The following is a 22,056-nucleotide window of genomic DNA, read 5'->3' on the forward strand; positions in this document are numbered from 1 at the left end:
ACGAGGGGGGCAGCCATGGGGGGCTGTCAGCTTGGAGTGCATCTCAGAATAACTCCGAACACAGGTCAGGGGAGGATAAATGTGTGTACATTCCAAGTAACTCTCTCTCTCTTCGCTGGGGAACGAAGGAGCGGGAAACACACCCGAAGCCAGCAGACCGGCCAACATCTCCTCAAGGTTCTCGTCGCTAAAAGCAGTCGTTTGTGTGTTTGTTTGTTTTCATTTTGCTCTTTAACGGGTCTCACTCCCTCCCAACTGGCAGGCTCCTAAAACCCTCATTTCCTTGTCTCATCACAATCATCTTACTGCCTCACGGCCAAGGTCTCCTCGCGCTGACCGGGAAAAGGTAGAAGTGCTCACTAATGAACTCTAGAGTGTTTTCTAACTTGGAATCGATGAATTTAGATGTTAAGTATCTGGGCTTTTTAAGGGCTGAGGCTCTGCAATGCCAAGCCAGGCTTCAGAGGAAGAGAAAGGCAGAAACGTGGGCATGAAATGTACATGAAACGAAATGCCCGACTTCCGTGGAAATGATAAGGCTTAAACACAGGGTGTCAGCTTCCAAAATATATTCCCGAGGGGAGGAAAAAACAAAACAAAAAACACTGACTTTCACAGAGATGGCCGTGAGAGACGCAACGTTTCTGGCATGCATTTGCTACTCTTCTGAATAATTCCATTGTTGAATCCGGCAGTGGGACGTGGGTGGGCAGAGAGAAGCAGGGAAAAATATGTGAATATGTGGGGGCCTTTGGAGCGGCTGCAGCGAGCTGGGGGGGGGGGGTACCAGTGACTAATAAGGATGTGGCTCCTGAGAACAAGGATTGTAGTGGCTACAACATTCATTTGCTAACTTAGAACAAAGGTGACGATTACACTTTAGAAAGCAGCCGAAGGTCGCTGTGCTCCCCCGAGGAGGCTTACAAGGGCGGCCCGCCGGACCCCCGCACAGCCCTCCCGGCCTAAAAACTCCCATCAAGGGCTTGTCACTGTCACCAGCGAAAGGCCGGGCTGGCGGGAGGTCCAGCCTCACACTCCGAGCCACGGTGGCCCGGGCATGACCTTCGCCGGCTTTGTTGCTCCCCTCCAGGCTGCCTTGGGGTGGCCCAGCTGCACGTTCCCCACTGAAGACTTGCTGCTTTTGAGATCTCGCCTGCCCCTGCCACCACCGCCCCCCCACCCCCTTCAAAAAGGGGACGGCAAAGAATCCCACAAACACCCCGGCTCATTAAGAGGGAAGAGGCCTCATGCTCATTAGCAGGCCTGGGAACCAAGCCTCTTTGAACCTTCTCCCTTTCAAGGCCATTAGCAGAGGTCCGTGCAACAGTGATGGGCGTATTAGAGGCAGCCCAGCGCGGGCTGTGGGAGAATCGGGCAACTCACCCAGGGGATGCGAGGTTCACACCACCCTCCGGGGGCGGGGGGGGGGGGGGGGGGGGTTCTCAGCCGGATCCATGGGAAGGCTTCACATCCAAAGCTACGCTGAGTGATTCTGACAATCAGCCTTTTTGTATTCACACCTCCATTTATTGACAAAATTCACCGTTTCTCAAATAGCCTGACCCTCTCGGCAATAGCATCTCTCAGAAATACCACGCGGTGCTTTTGGTTAAACTAATGCGCCTCCTGTTATCAACTGAACAGTAACTGATCATGAAAAGGGGAAAGTATGTGCCGAGCTTGTTAAAAATGCAAGAGCTGCTGCCTTTACAGGAGCCAGGCATCTTAAAAAGCTCTTCAGCCGTCTGCTGAGACAAACTGCGTAAGAAAGGATAAACGGGCAGCTGAGGCTGGAAACTGTGAAAGACCACTCATCTGCCCACAACCTGCAGTGGAAGCCCCAGCGCGGCTGCTCTGAGAAACGCACCATCCCTGCTTGGTCTCGGCCAACTCTTCCTACAGATGGCTTGGAAGAAATGGCAAGGTTTTCCCTCTTGATCATTATTTTTGGTTAATCGAGGCAAAACGGAAGTGTCTCTAGATCCGATTTCTGGTCACCTCTCCCACCAGAAGCGTGTGAAGCAAAGGAATAACGTAGCCCCTTTGGTCGGATTTGTTCTCAGGTGAAACCAAAACCGCCTGTGAATGGTTCCCACCGGAGGGAGGGCTGAGTGTCACCTATGTCTGGAGGGCTCTGATGACTGCATTTTTATGCAGGTGCCAGGATTCCATCCCCCCGAGGGGTACCGTCAGAATTTCTAGAGGCGATTCCATTGGTGATTCCATTGGCGACCCCAATGGAAACGCTGACATTTTACTCTAGAGATGTCTCCTGAAGGCCAGGTCCGGAGTCGGCCCGAGAAGCCAGAATCTGGCTCCCTCCTTATCCTTGTTAAAATTGGCTCTGCGATCACGGGCCAAGCCAAGCTCCTCTCCTACCTGGATCAGCACAGCACCTGTCTAAACGGTCTCCTGGCTTCTGCTCACTCTTGCCGTCCCCCACACAGTCGAGCCCCCCGTTGGAAGTCAGAGAACCTATTAAAACAGGACAAGAGCCCCCCCCCCCCGCCACCCCGTCTCCTCTCCTCTCCCCTCCCGGGGTTCCCCATCTCCCTCAGGGAGAAGTTCACCAGAATAAAACCAGCCCCAGAAAACAGAGGCTCAGACAGTGACTTCATCCCCTCCCACACGATCCCCGTTCTGCTCCGGGCACATAGCCTCCTTATGATGTCCCCAAACGCGCCAAGCACGTCCTGTCTCCCTTCTGCAAGGTCTTTGGAATCCGAGCGACTCTGCTCCAGGGTCACCTTCTCTGTGAACTCACATAAAACCAATTATGCCCCTGCTTCCACCACAGCCACCCCCCCCCACCCACCCATCGGGGCAACCCTCTGCCCCCCCCCCCCATCTCAGTTTGTTTTCTTCCGTGGTTCTCATCGCCGACAGAGTCTATCAGTTGGGTCACCGCCCCATCCCTCCCCATGGCCCCACCACTAGACTGTCAGCTCCACAAGAGCAGAACCTTTGGTGTGCTCTCGGAGCCCTGGAGCGCCAGCGCCTGGAACAGCACCTTGTGCATGGTAAGACTCAACCACTCACGGAGTCAGTACAGGTACTGGTGCTGGGGTTGAAAGCAAAAAGAATGAAAGGTAACCACTGCAACCTCAAGGATCTCTCAATATATTCCAACAGAGGTTTTTCTATCGAGGCCAAGAGAGGAAATATTTTTGGCACCGCAGGTCAGAGTCTCTGCTGCAAGTCCTCAACCCTCCACCGTCGCGCGCAAAAGCAGTCACATGCAATCCATGAAATGATCGTGGCTGTCCAATAGCATCATATTCACGAAAGCAGGTGGCAAGCTGGATTTGGCGTGCGCATCTTATTCTGCTGACCCATGTTCGGGAGAAGAGAGAGACACGTATGGCTAGCCAAAACAGCAACGAAAAGCACTCTGAGAGGTATGAATAAAACGCTGTGTGGGCAACAATGGCCCCGCTGGTGGAAGACAGCTTCGACAAGCATGTACAAGTTGCCAGTGCTAACGGGAAATGCCATGCCATGCGATTTCACCCCAACATCAATGGGCATGATGTGAGTCAAGTGCTCAGGGGCAATTCACGTAAGAATGATTTAGTAACAGCTGCTCAGAACTGGACCTTTTTCCTTTGATTGCCATGGCGCTTGGCGCTGTGCTTTATGCAAGTGTCTATGCTATAAAGGTTAGTTCATTATACGCACTGATGACCAAATATCTAGATGCAACATCAGGTTCAGCCAATTTTCTCAACCTTTTGCCTGTATGCTGCCAGAAAGGAAGGGATTTTGATTTGAGAGCTACCGTGCATCTCATCTTTACTACTTTTATCGAGATTCTGCCATGGTAGCAATATTCTTATGAAACTACCCAACAATATAGTGCTACTAAGCATGCATGCCATTTCTTATCTTTAAGAAAAAATAGCACAGTTTACTTTCCAGCTCTCTTTAAAGTATCTTTTTTTTTTTTTCCTTTTTATGGCTACACCCACCGCATACAGAAGTTCCCAGGCCAGGGACTGAATCCCAGCCACAGCTGCGACCTATACTGTAACTATGGCGACACCGGATCCTTTCACCCACGGCGCCAGGCTGGGGATTTAACCCACACCTGCACAGCAACCCAAACCACTGCAGTCAGATTCTTAACCCACTGCACCACAGCAGAACCTCCTAAAATAGCTTTGCTTGAGAAATGAATGCCATTCATTCTTTCAGCCTGGAACTGAATTCCCTCGAGGTACTGTGTCCCAGGACAAGTCATGCTAACACCTGGCCCCTCCTTCAGTGACCTTTTGGTCTATTAAGGAAGAGAAAATACAAACGGGTATCCAACACAACAAAAGACACGTGCCAGCAACTGGGGGTGGGGGGGGGTCGGGGGAGAGGATGAGGAAGCTTCCCGAAGGAGGCAACGTGCACAGTGCACTGCAGAAGATGAGACGGGGATCACAAACCCAGAGGTGCAGGGGCCGGGGCGTAGGGGCAGAGTTTGTGCAAAATGGTATCTTTTTTTCTTTCCTGAACTCCTCTAATTTCCAGGCCTCCAATTAAAGCACGCGCATGCGCGCGCGCGCCTCAGCCATCACGACAATGGCAGGAAATCACACGTGCTTATGATTGTCAGGAAATTCTATAGCTCAACATTTTTCTGAATGGGCTGATCGGTTCCCATTCCGAGGAGGACGTCGGTAATCATGGGAACCCCTGCAACAAACCAGGGATGGGAACAAGTCACAGCTCACGCCTCTGTCTGTCCACCTTTTGTGGTTCCGAACAGGGCAGAGAACAGTTGAGTGAGAAAGCTGGGCAGGTGGCCAGGGGATCTAGGGTGATCCACGGCTCTGCTAGCGATTAGCTGTGTGTCCCTGTCCAAGGGTCCACAGATGTTCCCTCCAATTCACTCCAGTCCGATCCCTCAGCAGCAGAGTCTGTGGTCACAGTGCGGAACGTAGCATCACGTCTTTTCTATTAAAGGAAATCTTGGTGACTCCGTTTGGCTCTGGTTTCGGGTGGAAATGGCCCTGCGACCCCCTTCCTGTTTCCCTCTTCGCCCAGCAACAATTTGTTTCCATGAGCCAAGCGGGAAGAGTGTGTGCCCTGACCTGACCCATGGCAAGGGGACGGGTACATCACACCTGCGTTGGGGATAAAGAGGGGAGGGTCCTTTGTTCGGGCGCGCGTGCTTTTTGGAGCACCCGCGCCGTCCCGCAGAAGGAAAGAGCCTTGTTGAGACTTCTCCCTGTCCACATGTCTGACATTCTGACACTGGCGACCCGAGCCAGAGTTATCTTAATGTCCAACAACAGGATGCAGTTAAGCCCCGGATGCTGGAAGCACTGGTTGTAAGACATCTTTTCAAGCAACTTCCTTCGGGATTCAAGACTGTGGGGGCCAGCACTTCTTTAAAATGGAAAATTAATAAATGGCTATTTATTGTCCACACCTCTCCCTCCTTCCTTTACCCCACCCCCGCCCATTCTGTGTACCGCTGAGATGCATCTTTTCTGGCTTTCCTCCCTCTGACCACTGCCGACTTCTCCTCCAGCTCATCAAAGCCTAAATGTTCCCAATGGGGCCGGCCAGCCATCTATCACAACGCCATCTAGGTTGGTTGTTGATTTGCGTACTGCTGCTCTGAGAATGACTGCTGGGCTCGCATCTCGCGGTGCCATCTCTTTTCATAATTCCAGCTCAGGAGGGACAGTACTTGGCCTTCATTCACGGAAAGGGCCTCAATCAGACTGCATCTCAGGGATGCGTTGGCTTCCCTCCCAAACCCCTCTGCCCGCCAAACCTCCTGGTGTCTCCTCATGGTGCTTCCATCCCCCAAATGGCACAAGTCAGAGGCTTACTTCATTTTCTACTCCTCCCTCTCTGCGAGAGGCAGAATAATGGCCCCCCAAAAGCAGTCCGCATCCTAATCCTATGTGGCACTGGTGGATACTGTACACTACAAGGCAACGGGGAGTTTGGGTTGCAGATGTAATTACGGTGGCTAATCAGCTGACCTTGAGACAAGGAGATTAGCCTGGAACAATCACAAGGGTCCTTAAATGTGGACATGGGAGGCAACATACTGTCAGATGATGCCACGTGAAAAAAGACTTGACGAGTCATTGCTGGATTTGAAGAAATTTGAAGAAGGAAGGGGCGCCACAAGCCAAGGGATGTGGGCAGCCTCTAGAAACTAGAGAAGGTGAAGAAACAGATGATCCCCTAGAGCCTCCAGGAGGAAGGCAGCCCTGAAGATACCTTGATTATAGCCCGCTGAGATGTGAGTCAGACTTATGACCCTCAGTGTTATGTCAAGCCATCAAGTTTGTCGCCACCTGCGACAGCATCACTAGGAAACCACATACGCGTCTTTCCCCAAATCCAAATCATTAGCCAAGACCCATAAATGTCAAACCTTAGGAGTTCTTTGAGTGGTTCCTCTGTTCTCACTGCCTCTGTGTTGACCCCGATTTTCTTTGCTGGATTCCTAGACTCTAACCAAAAACAAACAAACAAACAAAAAAAACCCAAAAACCCGCACACAAAAACAAAAACACTTCCTAATTTGACTTCTCATCTCCAGTCTTTTGTCCTTCAGTTCCACCTTTGCAACATGCTTCTGGCATCACCACTTTATCCTGTTACGTCTCTTAAAGGCTCATAACACTCAACAGCTCCCTGCTGCCCAAGTACGAGTCCGGACATCTCCTTTCTGAAAGCCTTGCCCAAATTTCTCTCAAACTGCTTCTTTTTTTTTGTTTTTCAGGGCCACACCAGCGGCATACCGAAGTTCCTGGGCTAGGGGTCAAATCAGAGCTGCAGCTGCAGGCCTACACCACAGCAAGGTCAGATCCAAGCCGCATCTGTGATCCACACTGCAGCTTGGGGCAATGCCGGATCCTTAACCCACTGAGCGAGGCCAGGGATCAAACTTGCATCCTCATGGACACTATGTTGGGTTCTTAACCCAAACAGCCAACACAGCAACTCCTCAAACTGCTTCTTTAACCTTTTTCTCAATTACTTATCTCCTGTAAATGGGACCGTTTTCTGCACTTAGCAATCGCCTCTGCTTTCCTTCCTAGCACAAATCATTCCCCCCACCGTGAGATTTTTGTTTGTTTGTTTGTTTCATGTTCATTTTCTTGTTTTTGTTTTCTGGCTTTTAAAAGGTGAGAGCAGAACCTCCGAGAAGCCCCAAGAGCCTGGGCCACTGCTGTATTTGGCAATTTCATAGGAAACAAACAAGACATACTTTCAAAGATGGCTCGAAAGGGTATGACGTCTCTTAAATGGTTACGACTAGCCAAGTAAAGCTTTGAGCTGAGAAACACAAAGCACCATCACTGTCCTGCTCACACAATCACTAGAATGCTTTTTTAAGAAGCAGGATTTCCGAGCACACACCAGAGTGATCCGTCGCGGGACCCAGGTTTGAAGTTACGGGAGTCACCTGTCGTCACCATTCAGCATTCTTGCCATACAGTCCCATTAGCACCGGGTCCGATACGGGCAGGCATGGACCAGCCCCGACACAAAAACCAATCTCACAGGGGGGACCCCTCCTGGCCTAACGTTGAGGGCAATCCTGGGTGGGGGGCCTGAACCAAATGCCTGCCTCCAGCCCTCAACCACCCCCTTCCCCATGATAATACTCAGGTATGAGAGGCTTGTACCTTTGGGGTTAAGGAAAAAAAATTTTTTTTTGTCTTTTTCGGGCCGCATACGGAAGTTCCCAGGCTAGGGATCAAACTGGAGTCACAGCCACAGCCACAGCCACAGCCAGGCGGGATCCGAGCCGCATCTGCAACCTACACCACAGCTCACGGCAACACCGGATCCTTAACCCACTGAGCGGGGCCGGGGATTGAACCTGAATCCTCACGGATACTAGTCGGGTTCATTAGCACTGAACCACAAAAGGAACTCCGGGGTAAAGGAAAATCCATGAACAGAACAGTTGGAGGGAGGGCTGGAGGGATGGATGAATGACCCCTGGCACCCAGGTGATGGGCAAGGTGATCTGGCTGAGCCAGGTGCCCCCTTGCTCCCTCTAGGCTCTAGGTCCCATCACCCTGAGGTAGCACTCATGGCGAGAAGAGGACTTTGCTGGAGGGAGAAGGGCTTTCTTTTGTCCGAGAGACAGAAGGAAACAGGTTGGAGGAGAAAGTACCCAGTGGAAGAGGAAGGACATTGGGGCTTAAAGAGTTCAGATGGGAGTTCCCGTCGTGGCGCAGCGGAAACGAATCCGCCCAGGAACCATGAGGTGGCGGGTTCGATCCCTGGTCTTGCTCAGTGGGTTAAGGATCCGGCGTTGCCATGAGCTGTGGTGTAGGTCACAGATGCGGCTCGGATCCCTCGTTGCTATGGCTCTGGTGTAGGTGGGCAGCTGTAGCTCCAATTTGACCCCTAGCCTGGGAGCTTCCATATGCCTCGGGTGCAGCCCTAAAAAGACAAAAAAAAAAAAAAAAAAGTTTGGATGTAGGATTTAGGCTTGAGAAGGGAGATGGGTCAACTCAGGACAGGTGCCCTGACCCATCACTGCTACAGGTCAAGGAGATGCAAGTGAAGCAGGTTCATATCAGATGGATTCATCTTTTTTGCCCCTTCTTTTGAAGTAAGAGGCAACACTATTCCCTGGACAAGTCAAGGTAGAGAAAACATCGACCCCTCTGCCTATACTGTCACAACGCTTGCCACCATCCCACTTGGTTACTCATTTTAGAATTTCACACCTTATATAAGCTGGTATAACCACTATGGAGAACAGTATGGAGGTATCTTAGAAAACTATACATAGAACTACCATATGACCCAGCAACCCACTCTTGGGCATATATCCAGACAAAACTTTCCTTAAAAAAGACACATGCACCTGCATGTTCATTGCAGCACTATTCGCAATAGCCAAGACATGCAAACAACCCAAATGTCCATCGACAGATGATTGGATTAGGAAGATGTGGTGTATATACCCAAGGGAATACTACTCGGCCATGAAAAAGAACAAAATGCTGCCATTTGCAGCAACATGGATGGAAGTAGAGACTCTCATACTGAGTGAAGTCAGTCATAAAGAGAAAGACAAATACCATATGATTCACGTACATCTGGAATCTAATATACGGCACAAATGAAGCTTTCCACAGAAAAGAAAATCATGGACTTGGGGTTACCGGGGGGAGGGGGAGAGAGTGGGATGGATGGGGAGCCTGGGGTTAACAGATGCAGACTGATGCCTTTGGAATGGATTAGCAATGAGATCCTGCTGTGGAGCCCTGGGAACTATGTCTACTCACTTATGATAGAGCATGATAATGTGAGGAAAAAGAATGTATACATGTATGTCTAACGGGTCACCATGCTGTACAGTAGGAAAAAAAAAATGTGTTGGGGAAATAACAATTAAAAAAATACAAATAAGTCAACTGGGAAAAAAAAAAAAAGAACTTCCCATCTTTAGAGTCTCTCCTGACTTCTGCTATGACTGAATGAAACCTGTATCTTGAAGAAACACCTAGGACCCCGCTGAAGACGGCGTGCCTTGCGAGGTTTAATCGATGGCCAAATTCAATGAGTGGGCTTTCAAGTTCAAAATCCCAAGAGTATGGAAAGTTCACCCCTATACTCAAGAAGTAAGTGACCAAGGATTAGGCATCTCTAGATCGAGTGCATTCTACGAATTCAATTACTTACTCCCTGGAATAAAGGAGATACTTGATTTTCAGCAGGTTATCCCCTGAGTTTTGGGTTCCAACTTTCTCTTACTGGCGGTGTTGATGTTTTAATGATAGGGTAAAGCCACCCCTCAATGCGTCCCTACATGTACCCTATCTCATGTCTACATACCCCACCAAAAATGATGCATTCTATGGAGTTCCCACTGTGGCACGGCAGGCTCAGTGGCGTCTCCACAGCACTGGGATACAGGTTCAATACCCAGCCCCGCACAGTGGGTTCAAGGATTCGGCATTGCCACAGCTGGGGTGTAGGTCACAAGTGCAGCTCGGATCTGATCCCTGGCCCAGGAACTCCACATGCCGAGGGGCGGTCAAAGAAAGGAAAAAAAAAAAAAAAAGATGCATTCTAGCCACCTAGAACTCTACTTTCAGTCCCCCACTTTGTACAGCTCTGAAAGCCATCCCTCTGAGGGAAATTAGTGAGTCACTACGCCAAGGAATAAACCTGGACACCAACCTTGGGTGGCCTGTGATCAAATGTTAATAGGAGGTGGCTCTCAGCCCCTGCCCAGATGAGTTCCAAGGCACTTCCTCTGTTTTTTTTCTCCCCCCAAATATCCTCTGGAGTGTGGAAACGAAGCTTGATGTTAATCAAAACCTATGTCTTAGACAAACATAACTGGGATGGCAAACACTGCCAAAACCGCGCCGTGTTACACCAAGCCACCTAAAGATGGTTTGGAAAAGGAAATTCCTACAAGCGTCCTAAAAAAGAGTCAGCGTCAGAAATGCCATGCATAAAGGTAATTCTTTAAGAGTCCACCATTTCAGGAATAGGATCGAATCAATTCTCTAGTCCCCTCTCTTCACCTGAGTAATTACGATTTCGTTGACTTTGCTATGAGCTTCTATTATTATTATTATTATTATTATTATTATCAGAGCCATAGGTGGAGTATTTTCTTAAGGCCTGTGGAATGATGTCTTCCTCTTGGATTAGCAGAAACAGAGACTTTCCGAGGATTAGAAACTTGGGAATTGTGAAACACTGGAATTTAACCTCAATTTGTAAGGCAAGGTTTGCATTAGGAACTAAACTCAGAAAGTACTTTCTCCCATCTCAGATGAAAACAGAATCTCCAACGCCCCCCAACACTGTCTAACAGAAACTCAGTAAAAACTGGGCGCTCCATCCAACATGAATTCACCACAAATAGAGTATCTGAAAGACCATGATACTAGCAACCCAATGTCTGCGCATTCGATCCTGGTTTAGTACTTAACGCTGAGTTATAAAAAACGACACCATAAAAATACTACCCACATGCTATTTTACTGATGAGTCTTCTGGCTGATTTGAGAAGCAGGTGAGTCAGTAAATGCACAATAAAACAGAGCCACGAAAGGCTGGAAGGAGGGGCGCGTGAGAGCCAGTCGAAGTTAATGACATTCCGAAAGACTGGAAATTGACACCGCGACGTGGGCTGTGTCCCACCCCAAGTGACTAAGGCAGAGGGCAGTCCAAACGCAAAAGGGTTCTTAAAGCGACAGTGTAAATAACACACCAAGTGGGAACAGGTGAAAAAAAGCAGCAGATCCTGTAATCACTCCAGAGGTAATGCCTGTGAAATAACGCTGTGCTTCACCTCAAACCATCAGCGCACTCACATGCATTCGCTTCATCATGACAGAGAAGTAAACATTTCTGCCAACCAAACTGCAGGGGACCAGAGGGACCAATTGGGGGAAAAAAAAAAAAAAACAAAGTGACAAGCGATAAGCACTAAGGCACAAGCCTCAAGTTTTTACATAATTAGTCCAAGAGATATTTTAATAACTTGTCACTTCATCTGCATTCTAAGACGTGCTCCAGTTAAAATGTTTTACCTGATACCGAAAGTGAGAACCGGGAAGTCTTTTAATTGCACCAAACATCCACCTGGCGGAACTCAGACAAATTGAATTAAACTGTTCACAAACCCTTTTCTCTACTTCCACATCTGTCTAGAACATGCCTTTTGTTTTTGTTTGTTTGTTTGTTTTAGTAATTGGCTCTCTAGGACATTCTTTAAAATAATCACATACTCTCTGGCCCATGCAACCTGATTAATAATGAATGAACATCCCTGAAAAGAATCACTTGGAAGCATGGCAGATGTCTTGAGGGATATGAAGGCTTTGAGGATAAAAATTAAGGAGAAATGGAAGCTAGGTCACACTGTCTGGTTCTTTTCATTGAAACCCAGTCTTCCAAATTTACTTAACAGAATGCTTAAATACACCTTCCGGAGTTCATTTATACAAGCCGACAAGCGAAAAGACACAAATGACAAGGCAAAAAAAAGCAACCCTGATTTCTCCAGGAACAAATGCCTGATTCTGCTCTGTCTTAATAGTGAAGCGCCCACCCCCCAACAGTCTCAGAAAAGCCATTTCTTCCACCGAAAGACGGATAAACAGGTTAAAAACAGGAAAAGAGCCCATTTGTCCCTCAGAGTTGGTCTAGCCTCTCTCCAGAGTCTTACAAAGAGATTGTCTTGAATACCCACCAATGGACTGCACCCTAGTTCTTTTTGAAGACACATCGCCGTAGGCAGAGGATGGGGACCCACGAAATGACAGACAGGCCACCGAGACCAGATGGTGGGTGGCAGGCAGGGCTGGAGCGGTCCTGTGTGTCTGTGAGAGCGTCAACAGTGAAACACAACAGGAAAATCGACGCGACAATTCCAGGAAGGCCAGCTCCACCTCATCCACCCCGCCAGGGCTGCTGAGTTGAAGAATCAAAACCTCCCACCGCCTTTTCCGCAGACCCCGCCGTGGCTCCCCGGGGCCCTGGTCCACTCAGTCCCCATCAGACCCCAATGAAAAGGCGGCTCGGGTCAGATCACCACCTGTCCGCCCTCAGATCATGCCTTGGCACCGGGATCTGTATGCTCACTGCCCGCAGGGGCCAGCAGCGCGTCAGTGTCCTACAGCTTGGCGGCCGATGCCAGCTTTCCAAGCTGTGGACAGGAGCCGTCCTGCCCAGCTCTCGGGGTCAGCAACGGGCGCTCGCCAACGCCCCCACCCCTTGCCTTTGGATCCTGTCAGCCTCTTCCTGAGCACATGATCACATTAGGCTCTGGACGCTGCTTTGTTATTCTTTTTTAGAATACACTTATTGTTTTGTGTCTACCTCCTGAATTAAAACCCAGCCTCTAGAAGGTTTTTACATTGCTACATCAGCAAGAATGATCCCTTGTACAGACACAATAGAGTCCTCTTTTTCTTTCTGAAAGAGAGACCGAGATCGTAAGCTGTCATCCTGATAAACACCTGAAAATACACATATGAGACATACATGTATGTACACATGGCCGCAAGTTAAGTTTTACATATACACACACGTGTAGGTGTCATGTATGCATGTAGCATATAGACATGTGCATATGTACATATAATACAAATATAAACACACATGCACACACACACAGCAAATCTGTGATGGGTACCCCAAATTTCAGTCTCCACAATGGTAAAGAGTGAATGCAGACTGGAAAGTTATTTTTGAAAAACCGATGGTCTGAAGGAAAAAACGGAAGTAGCCACCCCAAAAGCAAAAAAAAAAAAAAAAATGCCCCGCATTGCAGTTCTTTCAAGGATATTCCTTATCACACTACGCAAGGCAAGAAACTGCAGCGAAAGCATCAGGCAAAGTATAAAAAACGAAACAAAATCTTCAAACACACACTGCTTGCAAAGCTTCACAATTTGATTTATAAACCAGCCATTTGGACTCCACCAAAGGTGATGCAAGAACATTCTTGATAAAGGACAAACAGGAGGCAAGAATGGCTTCCTGGTGGCGCCTGGTTTGCACGCTGTGATGCTTTCATGCCACTGTGACACGTTATGGTAAACCAAAGCACATCTCACATGTTTGCACATAAAAATGCCAACATATATTTTCTTTTCTTTTTTTTTTTCCTTTTAGCTGTACCTGCGGCATATGGACGTTCCTAGGCCAGGAATCGACCCGCACTGCAGCAGCAACCTGAGCAGCTGCAGAGATAACACCAGATCCTTGACCCACTGCACCACAGCGGGAACTCCAGACGTACATTTTTTTGAAATGTGTGTTTCTCTACCAATCATGTATGATGTGTATGCATGATTCTCTACAAATCATAATTTCATTTATCTTTTAACAATAAACAAAAGGATGACTCCACTTCACCTACAGATGACTTCTCTAAGAAATCCTCACTGTCCATGGAAGAGAGACAGTCATCAAACAGAATCGGAAAGAACTCTTCCTTAAGAGATTCGACAGCACTGCTCTGGTTAAAACGACATTGAAATGGTCAAGATTTCTCCGAGACATTTTAGCATGGCTGTGGAAAAATTAGCCTCAAACACTCACTCCAACAAAAGAAAATGATCAACAACAAATTCTATAATATTCTAGGAAGCGTGATCTGACCACCTCTACAGGAAATTTCCCACTGTCAAGAGCACCTCGGACATTTCATATCTTTAACACTTTATGTTAAGAAAGCAAGCATCTTGGAGTTCCCGTCGTGGTGCAGTGGAAATGAATCTGACCAGGAACCATGAGGTGGCGGGTTCGATCCCTGGCCTCGCTCAGTGGGTTAAGGATCCGGCGTTGCCATGAGCTGTGGTGTAGGTCACAGACGAGGCTCGGATCCTGCGTTGCTGTGGCTGTGGTGTAGGCCGGCAGCTGTAACTCCAATTGGACCCTAGCCTGGGAACCTCCCTATGCTGCGGGTGCGGCCCTAAAAAAGCAAAAAAAAAAAAAAAAAAAGAAAAGCAAGCAAGCAAGCATCCAGTTTTAAAGACAAATGGAACCTACTATACACTTGAAAATGACTGATGTTTTCCAGGTCTGTGCTGTATGTAGCACGTGTCAGGCAAGAATTTGATTCCGAAGGCAGTGAGCACAGACTTGAAAGAAAAGGAAGCGAGTGAGAACTTGTCACAACTAGCCTCCCGACAGAAATCTAAATCGAACCTCCTAGAAGAGCAGGCCCAGAGTGTGGTGGTGGCGGTGGCGGTAGACACGGAGTCTGCTGATCCCTGTGAAACCCCCAGAGACTGCCTTCCCTGATTGCTTTTCAAAGTGTATTTAGAGTCCAGTAGGCACCTTTTTTTTTTTTTTCCTTGCTTTTTAGGGCCGGACCCACGGCATATGGAAGTTCCCAGGCTAGGGGTCAAAGTGGAGCCTACAGCTGCCGGCCTACACCACAGCCTCAGCAACACTGGATCCGAGCCTCGTCTGTGACCTACACCACAGCTCACGGCAATGCCAGATCCTTAACCCACTGAGCGAGGCCAGGAATTGAACCCACGACCTCATGGTTCCTGATCAGATTCATTTCCATCGCGCCACGACGGGAACTCCCCAGTAGGCACTTTTACACACATTCTAAGAAGTGTTCCTACGTCTCTAGAAAATGTAATTAGTTTGGGGAGCCACATATCAATATGCGTGTGTGTGTGTGTGTGTGTGTGTGAGTGTGTACAAAGGCACCTGTGCAACATTACTTGGGACCTGAGAGTATTCATTCCTCACAAACCTCTCAGTTAGTTATAGCATGCCCCTTCTGCATGAGAGAAACTTTTCTTCCGCTGCAAAAAAAAAAAGGAAACCTGTAAATCATCTACATAAAAAAATTTAGTAATTTGCCCACTCCTATCTGAAAAAGGTGACCTGGGAATTAGCAAAATCACACGAGAGGGCTAGTCTTTGAAGGACAAGACCAGTGGAGCCAGATTTTTGCAGGACGAAAATGCCACCTGGAAAAAATGCTTGCCTCTTGCAAACAAGTGTTCTCACTTCATTCCTCCAACACTCTTCTAGACGGCAGTGTGCCCGCTCTCCCCGTCCCACCGCTTATCACCAGGAGGCAAATGGATCAGTCAAGAGTTGCTGCCGATGGCCCATGGGGCCTTTGGCAATTGGTCTCTTCAGTTCAGGGACCAGACACACACAGCTACTCCGGGGCTGGGACGTGCTGCGGGAGTGACAATGTGACCCAGTAACTGAGTCCTATTGTAAGAAGAGATTGGGACACTGTCTCACATCTGCTAGGTCCCCTGCTCAAAGGAAATCGCCTTCTCGCTCAACTTCAAAGTCAGCCCCACACAAAACCCCGCATTCGCACAATACCCTGAAGCTACCCTTAAAAATAAAGAAAAGCAACCCTTCCTTACGACGCCTGGTTAACAATTACCAAGAACATGCTTTAAACATTTCCCGTGATCACTGAAGCTCTGCAGTCAGGGGATGAAGCCTTTTTTTTAAGGCCACAGAAAGAGGAGGGACTCTTTTGTTCTGAACTGTTATTGTGAAGTATCACACAAGAGACGGAGAACATGGGAACAGGGCAAGGAAAAGAACAGCCGTGCTGACCACCCAAAACAGGATATTAAGAGCGGCGTCGGAACTGGGTGTCCGGACAGAACAAAGGCAGGAGGCTTCTTGGGAGAAATGTGAGCAAAACTACTTGGATTTCCATGCTAAGGGATAAACGAGTTCCCCAGGCAGCAAGAGATCTTTAAGTCTGGGGCAATCAAATGAGGTTATCATTAAAACACACACACACACACACACACACACACACACACACACACAGTTTAAAGTATCATAAAATTATCCCCAAGGACGTACCGTACAGGACAGGAAACTATACTCCGTGTTTTGTAATAACTTATAAGGGAAGAGAGTCTGAAAAAGAATATATATATATATGTCTATTTAACTGCTGAATCCCTTTACTGTATACCCGAAACTAACTCAACATTGCAATTAACTTACCTCAACTAAAAACATGTACAGCTTCGACCCAGCAATAAATAAATACCATACAATGAAAACTGCTTTCAAAGCAGATGAAATCACTCACTTTTCAACCCATCAGCCACTTCCTCAAAGTCCTAGATCTGTGTTTTGCCCCATCGAAAATAAAACACTCTGTTTTCTTAGATACTCCTAAGGAAATTGAGTTTTGTACAAAAGAAACAAAAATCTCTCGCCATGCAGAGCACACTCTTACACTTTAAAAATAATCTTTAGGCGTTGCCGTCACGGCTCAGTGGTTAACGAATCCGACTAAGAACCCTGAGGTTGCAGGTTCGATCCCTGGCCTTGCTCAGTGGGTTAAGGATCCGGCATTGCCGTGAGCTGCGGTGTGGGTCGCAGATGTGCGGCTCAGATCCCGCGTTGCTGTGGCTGTGGTGTCGGCCGGTGGCTACAGCTCCGATTGGACCTCTAGCCTGGGAACCTCCATATGCCGCGGGAGCTGCCCTAGAAATGGCAAAAAGACAAAAAATAAATAAAAAATAATAAATAAATAAATAAATAAAAATTATCTTGAAACACAATTCCCAGAGAAGCTCCCAGAGAAGCTAAGGAATGGGTTCTGCTTCGAGAAACAATCGTGGCAACTAACTTGCTAACATTAGCATAACAGGTCATGTCAAGTCAAGTTCTATCATCTTTTCCTCTGATGCAAGTTCTGCTAAAACTGCTAGTAGGACAATCCCTTGAATGAAATCACCAGAGTTCCTCCAGTTTACTGGACATACTACATAGTAAGAATTATAGTTATTACTACCTTAGTCTCTAAGCTAAGGGGGTTCAGAACAGCAAGTAATATATCCTATCTCATACTGCATCTGTTTTAGGTTTTACCACCTTTTTTTTTTTTTGTCCTTTTCAGGGCAGCACCCATGGCACATGGAGGTTCCCAGGCAAGGGGTCTAAGCGGAACTGTAGCCACCAGCCTACACCACAGCCACAACAACGCGGGATCCGAGCCGCATCTGCGACCTACCACCACAGCTCACGGCAACGCCGGATCCTTAACCCACTGAGTGAGGCCAGGGATCGAACCTGCAACCTCATGGTTCCCAGACAGATTTGTTTCCGCTGCGCCACAATGGGAACTCCAGTTTTGATTACTTTAAAATATTTACTGATTTATTTATTTTTGGCCGCAGCATTCCGTGAATGGCTTGATGGGATCTCAGTTCCCAGATCAGGGATGGAAGCTGGGTGACAGCAGTAAAAGCCTGAATCCTAATGACTAGACCACCAGGGAACTCTGGCATTGTGTCTCAAATTGCAGGCTTTTTTTCCTCTTCTTTACATTCTGCTACTATTGTTTTCCCCTTCCCCATCCTTTCCTTCTATTGTGAGATGAGAGGTGAACATACAGGCTTTCAACTTTTTTTTTTTTTTTTGCTTTTTGCTTTTTTGCTTTTTAGGGCCACGCCCGCAGCATATGGAGGTTCCCAGGCTAGGGGTCCAATCGGGGCTACAGAGGCCGGCCTACACCACAGCCACAGCAACGCAGGATCCAAGCCATGTCTGTGACCTACACCACAGCTCACGGCAACGCCGGATCCTTAACCCACTGAGCGAGGCCAGGGATCGAACCGGCCACCTTACAGTTCCTAGTTGGATTTGTTTCCACTGCGCCATGACGGGAACTCTGGCTTTCATCTTTTAGATAATGAATTTCTTCCAGCTTGCTCTCTGATATGTTGCTGAAAAACTCAGAGTTAAGCCCTGAGCTTGGTTGGCCCAACTTTCCTTGGTTTAGTTTTGGGGTGAGATAAACGAGTTCAGACCCTGGCTTGGCCATTTCCTAGCAAAGGCAGAGCGGAGCCAGCTACTCGAGTATCTTAAACTCACAGATCCGCTTCCTATCTTATACAAGTCTATCTATAAAATGTGACAGTGAGAAAATCTCAAAAGGTCCTCTGAGGATTAAGGGAAGCAAAGTCTTACAAGTGCCTGGCAAAAGTGTAGCTCTGGCATCCTTCTTGTCCTTGTTCATTTTTATTTTACTTATTTATTTATTTTTATTTTTAGGGCCAAACCCACGGCATATGGAGATTCCCCGGCTAGTGGTTGAATCAGAGCTGTAGCCGCCGGCCTACACCACAGCCACGGTAACATGGGATCCGAGCCGCGTCTGCAACCTACACCACAGCTCACGGCAGCTCGGGATCCTTAACCCACGGAGGGAGGCCAGGGACCAAACCCGCATCTTCATGGATACTGGTCGGGTTCTTAACCCATGGTGCCACAGAGGGAACTCCTTCCCCTGTCTTTGAACACCTCTTCGTACTCTTCTTTCAGTAAATTCATTATCTGTATTTTCTTTGCATCGGAAATCTCTTTGAACCGCTTGTGGCAGCAGGAAGGATATAAATCTATTCGTTCAATAATGTTCATGGATGTCTTACGTGAAGGAACAGTATATGAGTAATAAGCTAGCATTTCTTTTATTAACATGAATTACTCTCTAATAATCGGCTTCAGAATTCCTATTGTGGCGCAGCAGGCTAAGAATCCGACTAGCGTCCATGAATACGCGGGTTCGATCCCTGGCCTCGCTCAGTGGGTTAAGGATCCGGTGTGGCTGTGGCTGTGGCGTAGGCTGGCAGCTGCAGCTCGGATGTGACCCCTCGCCTGGGAAGTTCCAGATGCCGCAGGTGTGGCCCTAAAAAGATGGGGGAAAAAAAAGTCATCTTCACATAAACAACCTCGTTTATTTCCTAGACTTGGACAGACCTCTGTTCACTACCAGTGGCTCGCCTCCCATGGACTTGAGGCTTCAGTTCTCTGCGCCGCAAAGTCAACCTGTCCCATCTGCATCCTTTGCTAGCATTTTTGATTTTGCAGGAAATAAGGGACCCTGGCATATGTGGGGAGGGTAGGAGGACCGAGGACAGTGAAGGTTTCAGATTTTGTCCTACTTACAAGCTCATCACTTAACCTACCAGTTTCCTGGGTGTTGGCAGAAGACAGAAGGCTCCTGCATCAGAGGCCAAGGAGGTTTTGAGTCCGGACACAGCAAGGAGCATGTGTTTCATGTTCCCGTCACTTCCCTTTGTCCCCAGGTTCCACAGAGCAGACGCCCCAGGTACATGCCACCCAACAAGGGTTTGCATTACAGTTGAGCAGCCCCGAGCTCAGGAAACCTGAAGCTTTGAAGATGGAATGCAAGCACATCTATCCAACACTTGCCCTGGAGAGTCATTACCTTTATTATCATGAACAACAACAAACCTGCTTTCTCTTAAAATTTTTTTATTAGAGTTGATTTACCAAGTTCTGTCAATTTCCGCTGTGCAGCAAAGTGACCCAGTCATAGATACGTATCTATTATATATATATATTCTTTTAAACCTGCTTTCCACCCTGGAGGGAGATGCTGTGCCTTGACCTGCCCAGAAGACTGTTCACTTATACAAACATCCTTGCAAAGACGATCCGGAACAAAGGCAGTCAGCTCCTCAGCTCACAAAGGGTACTGAAATGGGAGCGATGCACGAAGAATTATTCTCCAAGACAGAGCTGCTGTCTCCTCCCGGAGGAGACGTGGCCAAGAGTCATCCTGGGAGTGCAGATCCCCACTGGGCTTTCTAGCAGGGATGGCAGAAGCAGCTCACTTGGCACGAAGGACCCCTGCCCCGTGGGAGACCAGCGCGGTAAGAGATGCTCACACAAAAGCACTCCAGCCCCCGCGTACAGCGGCTCACGTACCAGGAAAACGGACCGAGCACAGGCAGGCCCCACCCACAGGTTTGCCCAAATAAACAGCGCCCTTAATAACTTCCTCATTTCTGCTCTGGCACTTCAGCTCTTTGCAACGCTTATCCTCAACTCTTTTTCGGAGTTTGGAAGAGTAAGCGAGTTTTGCTACGTTCAGGATACCAGAAATCCGTCCTGTCCGCTAACTTGGCTTTCTTTCAGCATTTAGCTAAATTTTTTTAAGACCTGCTATGGGAGTCCAACCCGAGAGAAAGTTGTTCTGCCCATGCTCTTCCTCATTCCGTGGCTGTTTCTGGGGTTGGACTTCGTGCCAGGCATTGATGGGGACACTAGGAGGGCACAGGTGAATATGACACAAAAGGCCTGGCCTGGGAGAGCTGACATTTTAACCAGGCAAACATAAACGAAGAAAGGGGCGAGCAAACACAGGAGTTTCAAAGAACCAGACTGAAAAAGAAAGAAACAAAAAGACCTAACTTCACTGAAGGCAGAGGGCTGGGCAGTTCTGCTTCAGTTAAGAAGCTATTTCTACTCCTATCTGAGGCTACGGAGGCTTTTGTGACACGCTGGCTTTTTCCCCTGCCAATAAGCAAGCCGGTCTGAATTTCAGTTATCAACAGTTCTGGCATCTCAACAGAGCTGTGGTGTCATTTCTCAAGTCGTTAAATGTTTAGCTGCAGATTTCCTTAAGGAGTGATTTGTTTTTCCAGGACATTAAAAATCCAAATGTTAACTCTTTCTAAGATGCAAAAAGACCAAGTGGTGAATTATTGGAAATCAGTGATCTCTCTGTTTACTCGGGCAAAAAAAAAAAAAAACAAAAAACAAAACAAAACAAAAAAAACCCACAGGAACTATGGTACTTAGAATTCCCCGAATGTCTGAGTGTTTGATGGCAGGATGTGACCCCAAAGTTGAAAGGAACTATGGACGTGCAGTTAAGGTTACAGGGAAGGGTGTGAAGGAAATTAACAGAGACTTTTCAAGAGTCATTGGTTTTCTCTGTACTTAACCTGTTTTTGTCTCCCTAGGGGAAGAAATTTCAGAAAGGAAAGGGAAAGAAGTGTTGGGGTGCGGGGGGGCAGCACAGGGGAAATGAATAGGTACAGCCAGGCTGTCATGACCGGAGGATCAAAGGCTAGTTAAAAGTAGAATGCGGGAGGAGTTCCCTGGTGATTCAGCAGGTTGAGGACCTGGTGTCATCAATGCTATGGTGCGGGCTCGGTCCCTCGCCTGGGAACTTCCGTCCCTGGGAGCTGCCGTCGGCTTGGGCCAAAAGAAAAAAAAAAAAAGAAAAAAAGAAAAGAAACAACGAGAGGCTAGAACGGAGATGATGGCAGTGGCAGGCAGACACAGAGTGTCTTTTTGTCTTTTTTAGGGCCTCATCCGCGCTTGGCATATGGAGGTTCCCAGGCTAGGGGTCTCATCGGAGCTTCGGCTGCCAGCCTCCACCACAGCCACAGCAACGCCAGATCTGAGCCACATCTGCAACCTACACCACGGCTCAGGGTAACGCCGGATCCTTAACCCACTGAGCGAGGCCAGGGATGGAACCCGCAACCTCAGGGTTCCTAGTCTGATTCGTTTCCACTGTGCCATGACGGGAACTCCCAAAAGCCAAGATTTAAACTGTTTCTTGGGAGGCCTGATAATTCTAAAAAAAGAAATATAAATATAATATTTTAAAAGAAATATATATAATATACAGAGAAATAGAATATAGACAGATACTTGTGATGTACATGAAAACAAATCTTATAGATGCGATAAGGCTTCTAATGACTTTGACAGAATTCTCCCCAAGTCAGGCTAAACCTGATTTTTCTCGCATTA

General features: G+C 47.9%; 1 protein-coding gene across 2 annotated transcripts in view; it reads right to left on the reverse strand.

The window, feature by feature from the left end:
* The window catches only part of MID1 (midline 1), a 184,599-nt gene that overhangs the window by 127,245 nt on the left and 35,298 nt on the right, over positions 1–22,056 (reverse strand). The window lies entirely within an intron of this gene.

Source organism: Phacochoerus africanus, chromosome X (assembly GCF_016906955.1).
Source record: "Phacochoerus africanus isolate WHEZ1 chromosome X, ROS_Pafr_v1, whole genome shotgun sequence".
Taxonomy (NCBI): domain Eukaryota; kingdom Metazoa; phylum Chordata; class Mammalia; order Artiodactyla; family Suidae; genus Phacochoerus; species Phacochoerus africanus.